Genomic DNA, 15,892 nt, shown 5'->3' on the forward strand with positions numbered 1-15,892 from the left:
ATAACACACCTGTGGTGAAGTCTAACGAGAGCCCTTGGGAGCTGTATTGTGAGTGTGGAGCCAACTCCGCTCTTCTTTAACGTTTAATTAGTGCACAGATGAAACATCTTAGCACTCCATGCCAATGTTGTTTAGACCTGAATGCTTCAACTTAAAGGGATGGAATCTTGCCTTAAATAAACAAGTAAACAGGTTAATAAATAAATAATTTGAGTTCTCCTGATGTGTTTCTTTTTTTATCAGCCTCTTAGGTTTCATTTTTGAATTTTACAACAGAGACCAGCCCTTGTAACATATCATGGTGGCCTAACACATATTATTGCTCCTAAAAATGGTGGGATTCTGATTTGATGCCTGGCTAGATGGACCTCCAGTGGGCAATTTTCATGTTTGCATGGATCTAGCTGCTAAGATTCTACAGTCTATAGGCATGCTGTCTACAGCAATGGCACAGTAAATAATTGGGGTGCTCTGTTAGCCACCTTTCAGCTTACAATTATATGAATTATACCAAAATGTATAAATTTATAATATAAATCAACACAAGGGAGGGATAAACAAAGACAGATACCTAAAAGAAACAAAGGGAACATAAAGCAAAGCATACTGTTTCTCTGTGCCTATCTATGCGGTTAAACTCCCAGGCTGCCCAGTAGGATGGCATGCCCATCTGCTTACCAAGGAAGAAAGGCAAGGCACAACATTAATTTACAAATGGAGATTGTTTATTACATGCAGCAAGGGAAGATTTCTCTACACTTCTTCACAAGATGATATTGCAGAATTGTTGTAATTCAGCTTTATTTGAGGGTTTTCTAGCATGAACCGCCTTTTTAAGGTCATGCCATAGCATCTCAATTGGATTCAGGTCAGGACTTTGACTAGGCCACTCCAGAGTCTTCATTTTGTTTTTCTTCAGCCATTCAGAGGTGGATTTGCTGGTGTGTTTTGGGTCATTGTCCTGTTGCAGCACCCAAGATCGCTTCAGCTTGAGTTGACGAACAGATGGCCAGACATTAGAAGAGAGCACGTATTTATAGCTGATGATGACTGGCTTCTAAGTCGATTTTGATTTCCAAGAGCTATTCTCTTAGAGCTATGGGCTGAACTGGTGCCAGCATTACAAAGGCAGAGTTTGAGGAATTGTGCTCCTCCTGCCCCTTTCCAAGTTCTGTCCACTCTTGGGTTTTAGCCGCAGGAGCTTTTCAACATGAACTTGCTGACGATCAGGTATTTCACAAACATCACTGAGCCGTGCCATGCCTGCTGTATGGGATGGTATTATTCGCTTGTCATCCAGATATATAAGATTTCCTTACACAATGGTTGAACTGGCAAACATAAAAGTGCAATTCACAGCAACATCCGGTTTTTCAAATTGAATTGGAGTAGTGAACTGCACTCACTAAACATATATAAATAAAAGACCTGTCTATGTATGGAGCAGTTCACTCTGTTCACGCTCAACCACAGCCTCTAGATGCCACATGCATGGCTCAGCTGTGGCTCAGCAATGTGCAAGTACAACACCTCAGCAACTGAGGGCAAGGCTTGAAGATTTCACTAACAACATTGTCTATTTGGAGGTATTTGCCTGAGACAAACATTAATAGGACTCATATGCCAGTGATATGGCTAAGATAGGGTATTGCCAATGTCTTCTTATAAAAGCCAGTGGGGCAGCAAGCACAGGTGGGTCCATGTCCTCTGCCCTGGGTAATTCTTAAGAATTTGCTGACGCCTCTCCAAGTTCACAAATATAGTAAAACATCTAGGGAGTCTTCAGCTAACATATATATTATATATATATATATATATATATATATATATATATATATATATATATATATATATATATATATATATATATATATATATATATATATATATATATATATATATATATATATATATATATATATATATATATATATATATTGGCAGAGGTGGCTGGGGTGGCGACCCGGCCGGGACGCCCAGGAGGACCGAAGGAGGGCTTGCGCCTTCACCAGACCATCTGGGAGCGACCGCCCTGGTTCCTTTGGAGGCCACGGGTACAGAGCTTTGAAGCTCCACCCTGTAGGGGCCCGTGGTCGCCGCCAGGAGGCGCCCCCATGCCTTTGGAGCCCTGGACCTCAGCACTTCCGCCACACCAGGAGCAAAGCAAAGAGGATCCGGGGATACAGCCGGCACTTTCGCCACACGGGGGTGTGTCCGTGGAAGATTGCCGGAACCCACCTGGAGCACATCCGGGTGATAATAAAAGGGGCCACCTCCCTTCATTCAGGGCTGGAGTCGGGTGGAAGAAGGACTAAGCAGGAGAAGAGAGTGTTAAGGCGGCCCGAAGAAAGGCATTGTGTGTGGCCAGGACTTTGGGGGTTGTGTGAGCACTTTTGAACTTGTAAATATATTTGTAAATAAACATGTGGTGGGTGAAAAACAACATGTCTGCCTGTCTGTGCCCGGGTAACGTTCACTATATATATATATATATATATATATATATATATATATATATATATATATATATATATATATATATATATATATATATATATATATATAAACATAGCAGATGGCCGGTCAGGATGCCCCTATAATGGAAGGTCTGGAGGAGAGAGCCTATCCAGATGATTGTCTCCCCTGGAGTGCTAGAGGGCACCCCCCTTGGCATGCAGCAGAGCCACAGGTTTGGACCATGCAAGCTCAACCCTGCTGGGGCCCATGGCCACCGCCAGGGGGTGCCTGGAGAACTGTTGAGCCCTGTGGTGCAGCACTTTTGCCACACCTGGAAATGCTGTCGGAAGTAGGTCAACAAGCACCTGGAGAACTTCCAGGTGTCTTATAAAAGGAGCCAACAGCCACTACTCCGGGAGCCAGAGTTGGGTGAATAAGGATGAAGGAGGAGTGGAGGCAAAGAGACACAAAGAAGAGAAAGAAAAAGTGTTTAGTGCACTTAAACCATGTTGTACAGGTGAGATACGGAGTAAAGTGTATCACACTGGAAAAAAACGAGAAAAATGAAAGCGTGTGTGTTGCACTTGTGTCCTGTGTCTGTCTGTGTCAGGTTTGGGCAGCATATATATATATATTGTGGCAAGTGACTGGGGGTGCTACTGAGCAGGGACATCCAGGAGGATCGGAAGAAGGCTTGCGCCTCCTCCAGACCACGAGGGGGCGACTGCCCTGGTGGCTTTGGGAACCATGGGAACGGAGCTTGTAGGCTCAACCCTATAGGGGCCCGTGGTCACTGCCAGGCAGCATCCCAATGCCTGAGGAGCCCAAGCCCTCAGCACTTCCACCACACCCGGAAGTGCTGGAGGGAAGAAGACCAGGGACACCTGGTGCAGCCGGTACTTCCGCCACACTGGGGAGTGCTGGTGAAAGATTATCGGGAGGCACTTGGAGCACATCCAGGTGATTATAAAAGGGGACACCTCCCTCCGTTCAGGGGTTGGAGTCGGGTGGAAGAAGGACGAAGTCTTGGAGGAGAGGAGTGGAGCTGGCTTGAAGAGAAGAGAGAGGCATTGGGTTAAGGCCTGGACTTTGGGGGAGTTTTGGGGTTGTGTGCACCTTGTAAATAGAGTATCTGTAAATAAAGTGTGGGTTGGGTGATTATAACGATGTCTGCCTGTCTGTGTCTGGGCCGTTTACTACTATATATATATATATATATTATATAAAAAAATCCTGGATCGAGATGTGATCACCTCGGAGAGACACTTTAACATCCCACGAGACAAGAAAGTAAGAAAAAAGGTCAGCTGCTGTACAGGCTTTTAAATGATCGACGTGCAGCGCAACATGCAGATCACGCAGCTCGGTAGCAGCAACTGCTGTACAGGCTTCTAAATGATCGACGCGCAGCACAACATGCAGATCACGCAGCTCGGTAGTAGCTAGCAGACAACCAGCAGCTGATCCGTCATCATTTCCTTAGCGTGCGTTCAATCCCCTGCTTCACAACGCGAGTGGCAGAGATGCAAAGTGACTAGTGTCTGGCAAGGCAGACTTCACTCCCAAGAGAAGACCTCACATTAAAATAAATACAAAGATTTTCATTGGATATTGATCCACTATGTCATATTCATCATATTTTTCCATCTTATTGCTAACATCTATTTGGAAATTAAATGGGTCTCGTAAAAATAGAACCCCAAACGTTTATCTTAATTCACAAATAAATATATATTTATATAAACAACTATATAACTATTATATATTCAGTAATTATATATATATATATATATATATATATATATATATATACAGTAAACTCTCGTTTATCGCGGTTAATCCGTTTCAGACCCTAACGTGATAAATGAATTTCCGCAAAGTAGGATTCTTTTCTAGACATGAAATAACACCCTTTAGTCAAAAGTTTAAACTGTGCTCCATGACAAGACAGAGATGGCAGTCCTTTCTCACTGTTATGCAAACATATCTTCCTCTTCAAAGGAGTGCGTGTCAGGAGCAGAGAATGTCAGAGAGAGAGAAAAATAAACAATCAAAAATCAATAGGGCTGTTGGGCTTTTAAGTGGAAGCACACGATAAAGCGGCCACAAGGAAGGGATCAATGTGAAGGTAGTCTTTCAGCATTTTTTATAGGAGCATCCGTATCTTCTAATCAAACAGCCTCTGTGCAAACAGCCCCTCTGCTCACACCCCCTCCATCAGGAGCAGAGAATGTCAGAGAGAGTGAGAGAGGCAGAGAAAAGCAAACAATCAAAATCAATATGTGCTGTTAGAGCTTTTAAGTGTGCAAAGCACCACACGGGAAGCATATCGTATATCATTGAGGAGTTTTATTTAATACGTAATACGTGCTCTGATTGGGTAGCTTCTCAGCCATCCGCCAATAGCGTCTCTTGTATGAAATCAACTGGGCAAACAAACTGAGGAAGCATGTACCATAAATTAAAGACCCATTGTCCGCAGAAATCTGCGAACCAGCAAAAAATCTGTGATATATATTTAGATATGCTTACATTTAAAATCTGCGATGGAGTGAAGCCGTGAAAGTCAAAGCGTGATATAGCGAGGGATCACTGTATATATATATATATATATATATATATATATATATATATATATATATATATATATATATATATATATATATATATATATATATATATATATATATACCGGTATATATACTAGACATTAAGCCCATTACAATAACGGGCGCTAGTAGTAGTAGCAGTAGTGCATAAACATTAGTAGGAACAGTCTATATTAAATGGCAAGGGACCTTGTATGTGGCTGTAATATGCGTCCCTGTATTGTGTGCCTTTAATTTACTCTCGCAGTAGTACTGGTTTGTATTTCCGTAAAATGCCTGTAATTTTCTCTGACAGTAATACAGTGGAACCTTGGTTCACGACAATAATTCGTTTCAAAACCCTGGTCAAAACCCGATTTGGTCATGAACCGAAGTAATTTCCCCCATAGGATTCCAGACCATACGAACTGTATGTAAATATATATTTTTTTAAGTTTTTAAGCACAAATATAGTTAACTAGCAAAATACCAGGCTTGTGGAGAAGTAGTGTGTTAAAGAAGTAATGAAAAGAAAAGGAAACATTTTAATAATAACGTAACATGATTGACATTGTCATTGTCATGAGTGTTGCTGTCATATATATATATATATATACATATATATATACACACACATAAACATATATATACATATACACACATATATACAGTATATATACATATACATCCACATATATATACATATACACTGCTCACAAAAATTAAAGGAACACTTTAAAGAAACACATTAGATACATCAGATCTCAATATGAAGTTGGATATCTATACAAATAACGACAGGGCAATGTCTTAGGAACAAAAGGATGCCAAGTCTTTTAATGGAAATAAAAGTTTTCTGCCTACAGAGGGTTCAATTGTGTAGACACCCTAAAATCAGAGTGAAATGAAGATGTGGCAGGCTAGTCCATTTTTCAAAAACTTAATTTCTGTTACTCAAAATGCTTTTCAGTATCTTGTGTGGCCCCCACGAGCTTGTATGCATGCTTGACAACGTCGGGGCATGCTCTTAATGAGACGACGGATGGTGTCTTGTGGCATTTCCTCCCAGATCTGTATGAGGGCATCCCTGAGCTGTTGTACAGTCTGAGGAGCAACCTGGCGGCGCCTAATGGACCGAAACATAATGTCCCACAGATGTTCTATTGGGTTTAAGTCAGGGGATCGTGAAGGCCATTCAATTGTTTCAATTCCTTCATCCTCCAGGTACTGCCTGCATACTCTTGCCACATGAGGCCGGGCATTGTCGTGCATTAGGAGGAAACCAGGACCTACTGCACCAGCGTAGGGTCTGACAATGGGTCCAAGGATTTCATCCTGATACCTAATGGCAGTCAAGATGCCGTTGTCTAGCCTGTAGAGGTCTGTAAGTCGCTCCATGGATATGCCTCCAAGATCATCACTGACCCACCACCAAACCAGTCATGCTAAACGATGTTACAGGCAGCATAATATTCTCCATGGCTTCTCCTGACCCTTTCACGTCTTTCACATATACTCAGGGTGAACCTGCTCTCATCTGTGAAAAGCACAGGATGCCAGTGGTGGACCTGCCAATTCTGGTATTCTATGGCAAATGCCAATTGAGCTCCCGGTGCTGTGCAGTGAGCACAGGGCGCAGTAGACATTTGGGCCCTCAGGCAACCCTCATGAAGTCTGTTTCTGATTGTTTGGTCAGAGACATTCACACCAGTGGCCTGCTGGAGGTCATTTTGTAGGGCTCTGGCAGTGCTCATCCTGTTCCTCCTTGCCCAAAGGAGCAGATACTGGTCCTGCTGATGGGTTATGGACCTTCTATGGCCCTCTCCAGCTCTCCTAGAGTAACTGCTTGTCTCCTAGAATCTCCTCCATGCCCTTGAGACTGTGCAGACACAGCAAACCTTCTGGCAATGACACGTATTGATGTGCCATCCTGGAGAAGTTGGACTACCTGTGCAACCTCTGTAGGGTCCAGGTATCGCCTCATGCTACCAGTAGTGACACTGACTGTAGCCAAATGCAAAACTAGTGAAGAAACAGTCAGAAAAGATGAGGAGGGAAAATGTCAGTGGCCTCCACCTGTTAAACCATTCCTGTTTTGGGGGTCATCTCATTGTTGCCCCTCTAGTGCATCTGTTGTTAATTTCATTAACACCACAGCAGCTGAAACTGATTAACAACCCCCTCTGCTACTTAACTGACCAGATTAATATCCCATAAGTTTCATTGACTTTATGCTATACTCTGATTAAAAAGTGTTCCTTTAATTCTTTTGAGCAGTATACAGTGGTGTGAAAAACTATTTGCCCCCTTCCTGATTTCTTATTCTTTTGCATGTTTGTCACACAAAATGTTTCTGATCATCAAACACATTTAACCATTAGTCAAATATAACACAAGTAAACACAAAATGCAGTTTATAAATGATGGTTTTTATTATTTAGGTAGAAAAAATCCAAACCTACATGGCCCTGTGTGAAAAGTAATTGCCCCCTGGACCTAATAACTGGTTGGGCCACCCTTAGCAGCAATAACTGCAATCAAGCGTTTGCGATAACTTGCAATGAGTCTTTTACAGCGCTCTGGAGGAATTTTGGCCAACTCATCTTTGCAGAATTGTTGTAATTCAGCTTTATTTCAGGGTTTTCTAGCATAAACTGCCTTTTTAAGGTCATGCCATAGCATCTCAATTGGATTCAGGTCAGGACTTTGACTAGGCCACTCCAAAGTCTTCATTTTGTTTTTCTTCAGCCATTCAGAGGTGGATTTACTGGTGTGTTTTGGGTCATTGTCCTGTTGCAGCACCCAAGATCGCTTCAGCTTGAGTTGACGAACAGATGGTCGGACATTCTCCTTCAGGATTTTTTGGTAGACTGTAGAATTCATGGTTCCATCTATCACAGCAAGCCTTCCAGGTCCTGAAGCAGCAAAACAACCCCAGACCATCACACTACCACCACCATATTTTACTGTTGGTATGATGTTCTTTTCTGAAATGCTGTGTTCCTTTCACGCCAGATGTAACGGGACATTTGCCTTCCAAAAAGTTCAACTTTTGTCTCATCAGTCCACAAGCTATTTTCCCAAAAGTCTTGGCAATCATTGAGATGTTTCTTAGCAAAATTGAGACGAGCCCTAATGTTTTTTGCTTAACAGTGGTTTGTGTCTTGGAAATCTGCCATGCAGGCCGTTTTTGCCCAGTCTCTTTCTTATGGTGGAGTCGTGAACACTGACCTTAATTGAGGCAAGTGAGGCCTGCAGTTCTTTAGACGTTGTCCTGGGGTCTTTTGTGACCTTTCGGATGAGTCGTCTCTGCGCTCTTGGGGTAATTTTGGTCGCCGGCCACTCCTGGGAAGGTTCACCACTGTTCCATGTTTTTGCCATTTGTGGATAATGGCTCTCACTGTGGTTCGCTGGAGTCCCAAAGCTTTAGAAATGGCTTTATAACCTTTACCAGACTGATAGATCTCAGTTACTTCTGTTCTCATTTGTTCCTGAATTTCTTTGGATCTTGGCATGATGTCTAGCTTTTGAGGTGCTTTTGGTCTACTTCTCTGTGTCAGGCAGCTCCTATTTAAGTGATTTCTTGATTAAAACAGGTGTGGCAGTAATCAGGCCTGGGGGTGGCTACGGAAATTGAACTCAGGTGTGATACACCACAGTTAGGTTATTTTTAACAAGGGGCAATTACTTTTCACACAGGGCCATGTAGGTTTGGATTTTTTCTCCCTAAATAATAAAAACCATCATTTAAAAACTGCATTTTGTGTTTACTTGTGTTATATTTGACTAATTGTTAAATGTGTTTGATGATCAGAAAAATTTTGTGTGACAAACATGCAAAAGAATAAGAAATCAGGAAGGGGGCAAATGGTTTTTCACACCACTGTATATATATATGTGCACAAAACCACGCTTTTATCAAGGCTTCCGTCGGGTAGACATGAAATGAAATTTTCCCCCAATCAGTCGTAGCAACGCGCTGTCTTCCGACTGTTACATTTTTGTAGCTCTGATGTGTGCATCAATGTAATCGGTGTACCAGGAAATCATGCATTGACAGAAATTCCCCTTTGCTTGGAATGCAAAGTGTGATTAAATGCGTTATTTTTTAACGCATTATGGAGCACATGCATCGAAGCTTCTCAGCTGTGCTTGTGCTAAGAAAAGGAAACATTTTAAAAATAACGTAACACAATTGTCAATGTAACCTTTTGTATGTAGTGCCTGGAAGATTCAGAGTGTGGAGAAACTCTAGAGACAGCGTGTGTATTAACTTGTGGATTTTTCTGTGAGTATTTGGTGGCAGCGTCACAAAGTTGGTTCCGCAAGACAGCGTTAGCTGCGGAGCTCAGCTCAGAGCGAAATGAGGTGAATGGGAGGGAGATGATGACGTGACTCCCCAGCCTTAATTGTCAATCCCCACAAAGACAGTCTCTCGGAATTTGCATAAGCACAGCCCCTCACCAGCAATGTTAACTTAGTTACAAAATGAGTGATCAAAACTCTCTTTTATATCCTGCGTCCTCTCATTAAACTTGTATCCCGTATTAGCTGTGGGCATGACAAACGCCAGCGGCAGCCTGTCTATGAACTTAATTTAAACTAGGTTTACACCGTGCTTTGTTTTGAAGTAGCTGCACTCATGAATATGCTTGTATGTGTTTGACCGATGTTGACTCACTAATTTTGGTCCTGAAGCCAGTCATTTCATCAGGTTTGGGCTGCCGACACCTTTTGTTGGTACTCGAACTGCTACTGCTAGTGCTAACAGCATACACAGTTTCTGTGTTTGCTGTAACATGTTTTGCATTTAGATGGTACCGTAAGGTTGAAGTGCTTGGGTGGTATGGAAACTCCTTTTTGCACAGTTTGCACAAAACCACGCTTTTATCAAGGCTTCCGTAGGGTAGTCTTTTGAAACGAAATTTTTCTCAAATCAGTCCTAGCAATGCACTTTCTTCCCGACTCTAACATTTTTGTAGCTGTGATGTGTGCATCAATGTAATCGGTGTACCAGGAAATCATGCATTGACAGAAGTTCCCCTTTGCTTGGAATGCAAATTGTGATTAAATGCATTATTTTTTAACGCGTTATGGAGCACATGCATCGAAGCTTCTCAGCTGTGCTTGTGCTAAGAAAAGGAAACATTTTAAAAATAACGTAACACGATTGTCAATGTAACTTTTGTAAGTAGTGCCTGGAGGATTCAGAGTGTGGAGAAACTCTAGAGACAGCGTGTGTATTAACTTGTGGATTTTTCTGTGAGTATTTGGTGGCAGCGTCACAAAGTTGGTTCCGCAAGACTGCGTTAGCTGCGGAGCTCAGCTCAGAGCAACTTAAACTTGTATCCCGCATTAGCCGTGGGCATGACAAACGCCAGTGGCAGCCTGTCTATGAACTTAATTTAAACTTAAGGTTTACACCGTGCTTTGTTTCCGAAGTAGCTGCACTCATAAATATGGTTGTATGTGTCAGTTACTCGCTTCTTATTGTTTCGCTTCCTTGTTTTCTACGTACTGTGTTGACAGTCAGTTCACGTGATTATGTGGAAGGTGTGATGATGTCACACGAAACTCCACCCCCACGACCATCGAGCTCAACTCCATTACAGTATATGGAGAAAAATACCTTTCAGCTATGACCATTACGCGTAGAATTTCGAAATTAAACCTGCCCAGCTTTTGTAAGTAAGCTGTAAGGAATGAGCCTGCCAAATTTCAGCCTTCCACCTACACGGGAAGTTGGAGAATTAATGATGAGTGAGTGAGTGAGTGAGTGAGTCAGTCAGTCAGTCAGTGAGTGAGGGCTTTGCCTTTTATTAGTATAGATTACACCATATAATGCACAGCGTAATAGTAAACTAAATGTAAAAACTTTGAATAGCATTGAGAAAACCTTGAACAACAGAGAAAGTAACACTGCAACAGTTCACGCTATAGCGCTATGAACCGCTCAGTAAAAACACTTTTTTGTAATGAGTTTTAAGCACAGGGAATAAAATTAACATTTAAAAAATCCGTAATTTAATAAACAACCAAGAAAAGTAACACTGCAACAATGCACGCCTGTGTGTGTGTGTGTCTTGTGCGCCTGTGTGTGTGTGTCTCTTGCGCGCCTGTGTGTGTGTCTCTCTCGCGCACCTGTGTGTGTGTCTCTCTCACGCGCCTGTGTGTGTGTCTCACTCTCCCTCATGCGGCTATGTGTGTGTCTTGCTCGCACGCCTGTGTGTGTGTGTATGTGTGTGTCTCGCACGCCTGTGTATATGTGTCTGTCTTGCGCACGCACCTGTGTGTGTCTCTCTCTTTCTCTCTGTCGATCTTTACACAGGGAATCCACAGGGAGAGACTGAGTATTTAGCGGCAGCGTCTTTAAGTTGTTTCCATCTAGCGGCATCAGAAAATGTACCACGAAGTCTGACATACCTCCTTTTTACTGTTTTTTCATAGCTTGGATTGCTGCCGTCATAATAGGTTTGAGTTTCATGGTATGTTTCAATTATGTTAGTATTTGCAGGACTTGTGTTGAAGTGACATTCGGCATCTGTCAAGCGTTGTAAGCATACAGCTGGCTTCATCGATAACTTTGCATCCAGCTTTTGAGAGTTGAAACATTCATAAACATCAAAGTGTCCACTACTCATATCGTCACCTGTGAATCTAAGATGTTTAAGAGGCATTGGCGGTTCTCCAAAGGTGTTAAATATTTGGCCATTTCAGTACACTTGAAAGTGACAACCGAACAATTCAGAGGCAGCCACAAACTCACATGCAGAAGCATAGGTGAAGGGCTTAAGCATTTCACTCTTCTAGTGCTCCTGTGTAGTATAATTATCTCCTGTACCGTCATCAGTCCACACCTTGAACCTGTCCCAGTCATTCAATACATAAGACACAATGTTCCTCTGGATATCAAGATTGAGCCTGATATGGCCGTGCAATATGCAACAAAGAGAATGGAAAAGATAGGTGACATCTCCGGGCATGGAAACCACTCGGTAAGTGATAGTTCTTTGATCGAAGGTGATCAGCCCCTGAAATAAAGCGATTGTTTTAAAAAAATGCTTTAGTTGCCTCACATTTTTATGCAATCTTTTTGTTCAACCAACTAAATTAAAGGTGAAAATCTGCACTTCAACTGCATCTGAGTTGTTTCATTTAAAATTCGTTGTGGTAATGTACTGAACCAAAATTAGAAAAAAGTTGTCTCTGCCCAAATATTTATGGACCTAACTGTATATATATAGTTACACTCTAATTGTTTCCAGGTTTTACAAAAAAATGAATGGAGTTCAGAGGTATCTTTGTCAGTTATTTGTAGTCTGTCAATTGCAGGAAATATACCCAGCAGTTAATTTTGTAATGGACATCATTCAGTTTGTGAAAGACATTATTCTTATATTCGTCTATGAACTGGTCATTTGTTTTCTGCTATTATTGTATTTGGTTGTCATTTATCTGTAACTGCTGATTAATCAAAGTACCTTGAAGGTCTGGTGCACCATTCATCTTTTTGCTTGTATTTTAAATCAAGTGGTATGAAAAGCCTCATGCTTTGGAAATTTTATACAGATACTCAAAGTGAAAAGGTACAATAAGTAAGCATATTATATTAAGATATAGGGATATATTGTTTTCACAGAACTGTGCACCTGGGTTTAAATCCTGGTCCAGTCACTATTCAAGTCACATTTGCAGACTCTCCAAACGTTTGTGTGTTTTTCATATGAGATGTCCATTTTACTTCCTCCTTCAGACGATGTATGTGTTTGGCCAACTCATGACACTAAGTTGGCACAGTATAAGCAAGTGTGAGTGAGAGCGTCCGCAATAACGTAGTATGTGACAGAATTGCATCTGTCCCAGGGCTGATTTCTGCTTTGTGTTGGTGTGACTTAAGCAGGCTCCTCTTTTCAAACCCCTGCAGTTGGATTAAGCAGTTTCAGAAAATTAGAAAGACTGTTGGATGAATGAGAGATGGTGTTGTAAGAGCATGCATGTGTGTTTGTGAGTTGTACTAGATTTAAGTTGCTCTTCTCTCCTTCATACTGTAAATAGTTTGTCACTAACTCTCAATAATTTGTTTGAGGTTGAAAAGTTATTCATTAAGACTTATTGCAGAGTATTTGTAGGTTATTTATCCAGTTTGCACAATAATGACCACATTTCGACTCTCAGATTGCATCCTGTCTGTTTGTTCATCTGCTTGTTTGATTGCCAATCATGCTAATACGGTTGTACTGATTATTATGAAATATGCATGTAAAGTTGACAACTTAACATATAGGTTATATGTCAAGACCTAAAACTGCACATTTTTCCAAAAATGGTTGAATTGATGTTAATGAAATTTTGAACGTATATTATAGCTGAGCCAACTTAAAATCCAGGCTACATGATGTTTCAAAAATTTCATCATTAAGAATGGTTGTAATGTAACTTCACTCCAAAATAGTGAAGTTCATGAAATATTGAATGCATATTACTCTTGATATAACTTAAAATCAACTTTAAGTCTTTTCAAAGATCCCTTCAGGAAATGGTGTTTGTAATGGGAGGGTTGAAAAGCCAAAACCGCATCATGATGGCTTAACGGTTCCGCTGATGGTTAGTGGTTCAATGGAAGCTGGTGATGGGGACCAACACAAAAATTGTGCATCACTCAAAATATTTGCATTTACATTACTTTCATGGAGCTTCAAGTACTTCACTGGGGAGTCATAATAGGAGGGTCAACACCACAAAAAGCACACATTACTCCAAAAAAGCTGACTGGAACTGCATAAAAGTTTGCTTGTATATTAGAGTTAAGTTTAACATATAGAGTTTATTGAGTTTCAAATGTTTCATCATGAATGGGAGTTCAAAAGAGGGAACAACACAAAAAATGGTTGTTTTGCCCAGTTTATGTGCTATATCAATGATTCAAATATTCAAGAACCCATCCAGTTTATTAGTGTGGGATTGACCATCAATTCATGAAACAACACTAAACCTAGAAATCCAAACATGTAGTATTCATGGGTCCAACCCACAATTATAGAATCCAATCATACGAGAAAAGGACATATTCTCAACTCATGAAAACAGGGGCATTGACATATTACAGATGTAGTGTAGATGATAAAGAGGACACTTGCATTTCAACCAGCAATGATAAAATTGTCATCATTTAAAAAACGCATAAATATTTGCTTTTTTAACTTAACCCACTATAAAGATATGCTCATACAAGTTTGTAAATATATACGAGAATTCATTATAAACATTTAGTCCAGTTAAGGTCTTCTAACTGAATGAAGAATACTAAAATGTTGCTCTCTCTGCTCCTGAGGAATGGCAGATATTTAGGATACAGCAAAAAGAATTCAAAAAGACGTGGACAAGTTTCAGAATTATGAGAATATTGGGAAATTTAATGTAGAAAAGTGCTAGATGTGGGAAACAGGAACATCGATTATAAATATAAGATGGGGAGACCCAGTCATACAGGGAGCAACCACTGAAAAGGATTTAGGGGTTTATGTTGGCGCAACATTTTCATCACCTAAGCAGTGCACAGAAGAAATTAAAAAGAAAAATAAAATGTTAGGTTATATCATAAAAAACTGTTGAATTTAAGCCAAGGGACGTTATATTCTAGTAAGACAACATCCATTTACTGTGTGCAGTTCTGGTTACCACGGTTCAAGAAAGAAATAGGAGCAGTTGAAGCTGTGCAGGTGCATCCCAGGAATTAGGACATGTTCTACTGTGACAGACTCCAAGAAACTCCTGTTTAGTCTCAAGCAGAGGAGACTGTGTGGGGACCTAATCGAGATATTTAAAATCCTCAAAAGTATTGATAAAGTAGATCCAGCAACATTCATTCGTATTAAAGGTGAATCACATACTGGAGGACATCAGTGGAAATTAACGGGAAGCGCATTTAAAACTGAATCCAAGAAGCCCTTCTTTATGCAAAGAGCTGTGGGACTTTGGAACAAACTTCCGGGATCTTGTAGTCAAAGTAGAATCCTTCACAACCCTTAAGAAAAATCTGGATGAGTTATTAGGACAGCAAAACTATTAGCTAAACAAATGGGCTTGATGAACTGAATGGCCTCCTCGTTTTTCAGATGTCTTATGTACTGATGTTCTTTTTCCAATTCAGGGCACTGTGGCAAAGCTTCTTATAAAGGGATAGGGTGTAGTGAAGCTTAACCTCTAATTAGGGAGACTGGATGCCTAGGAGAGTGCCATGTTCCTGTATCTAATGGCTGGCATCATGTTTTACCTCTTGTGGCTTTGGAAACATGTGTGCTCATGATAAAGTGAAACTGCTATGCTTAATCAAAGTAATGAGCAGACACTTTGAGTTCAATCAGCCATCTGCAGAACAGCTTGATGATCCTGCTCATCCTCTGCTGTATTCATGCAGTTCTAGCACTTTGACAAGTAGCAAAATCCTGCAAAGTAGGATACAAACAATGCACTACAAAAAACAATTTGAATCATCAGCCATTATACTCTTTATTGGTAAAACAAAGTGTAGAAGATTTTACAAAAATTTTGGATTAGAAAGCAAATGCCTTTTTTCTGGGACTTGCTGTGTGTTGCTTTTTTTTCTTTCTTATTACCTAATATTTTTGTCAATAGATTCTTGCATACATGACTAAGTGACTTTAGCGTTTTTTGATAATAAAGTTTATGGGGACCTTGGCCTTAATTCAGATCAGCATCTTCTGTAACGCTCGGATTGCTGTCTTTCATGAGACTCCTTTGCAGCCCTTGGCAAGTCGTGTGTGGCTTTGAGTGTGTGTCAGGCTTCATTTAGGGCAACATTCTCGCCTTAAATCAGGTTCAGCTCT

This window comes from Polypterus senegalus, chromosome 4 (genome assembly GCF_016835505.1).
Source record: "Polypterus senegalus isolate Bchr_013 chromosome 4, ASM1683550v1, whole genome shotgun sequence".
NCBI lineage: Eukaryota > Metazoa > Chordata > Cladistia > Polypteriformes > Polypteridae > Polypterus > Polypterus senegalus.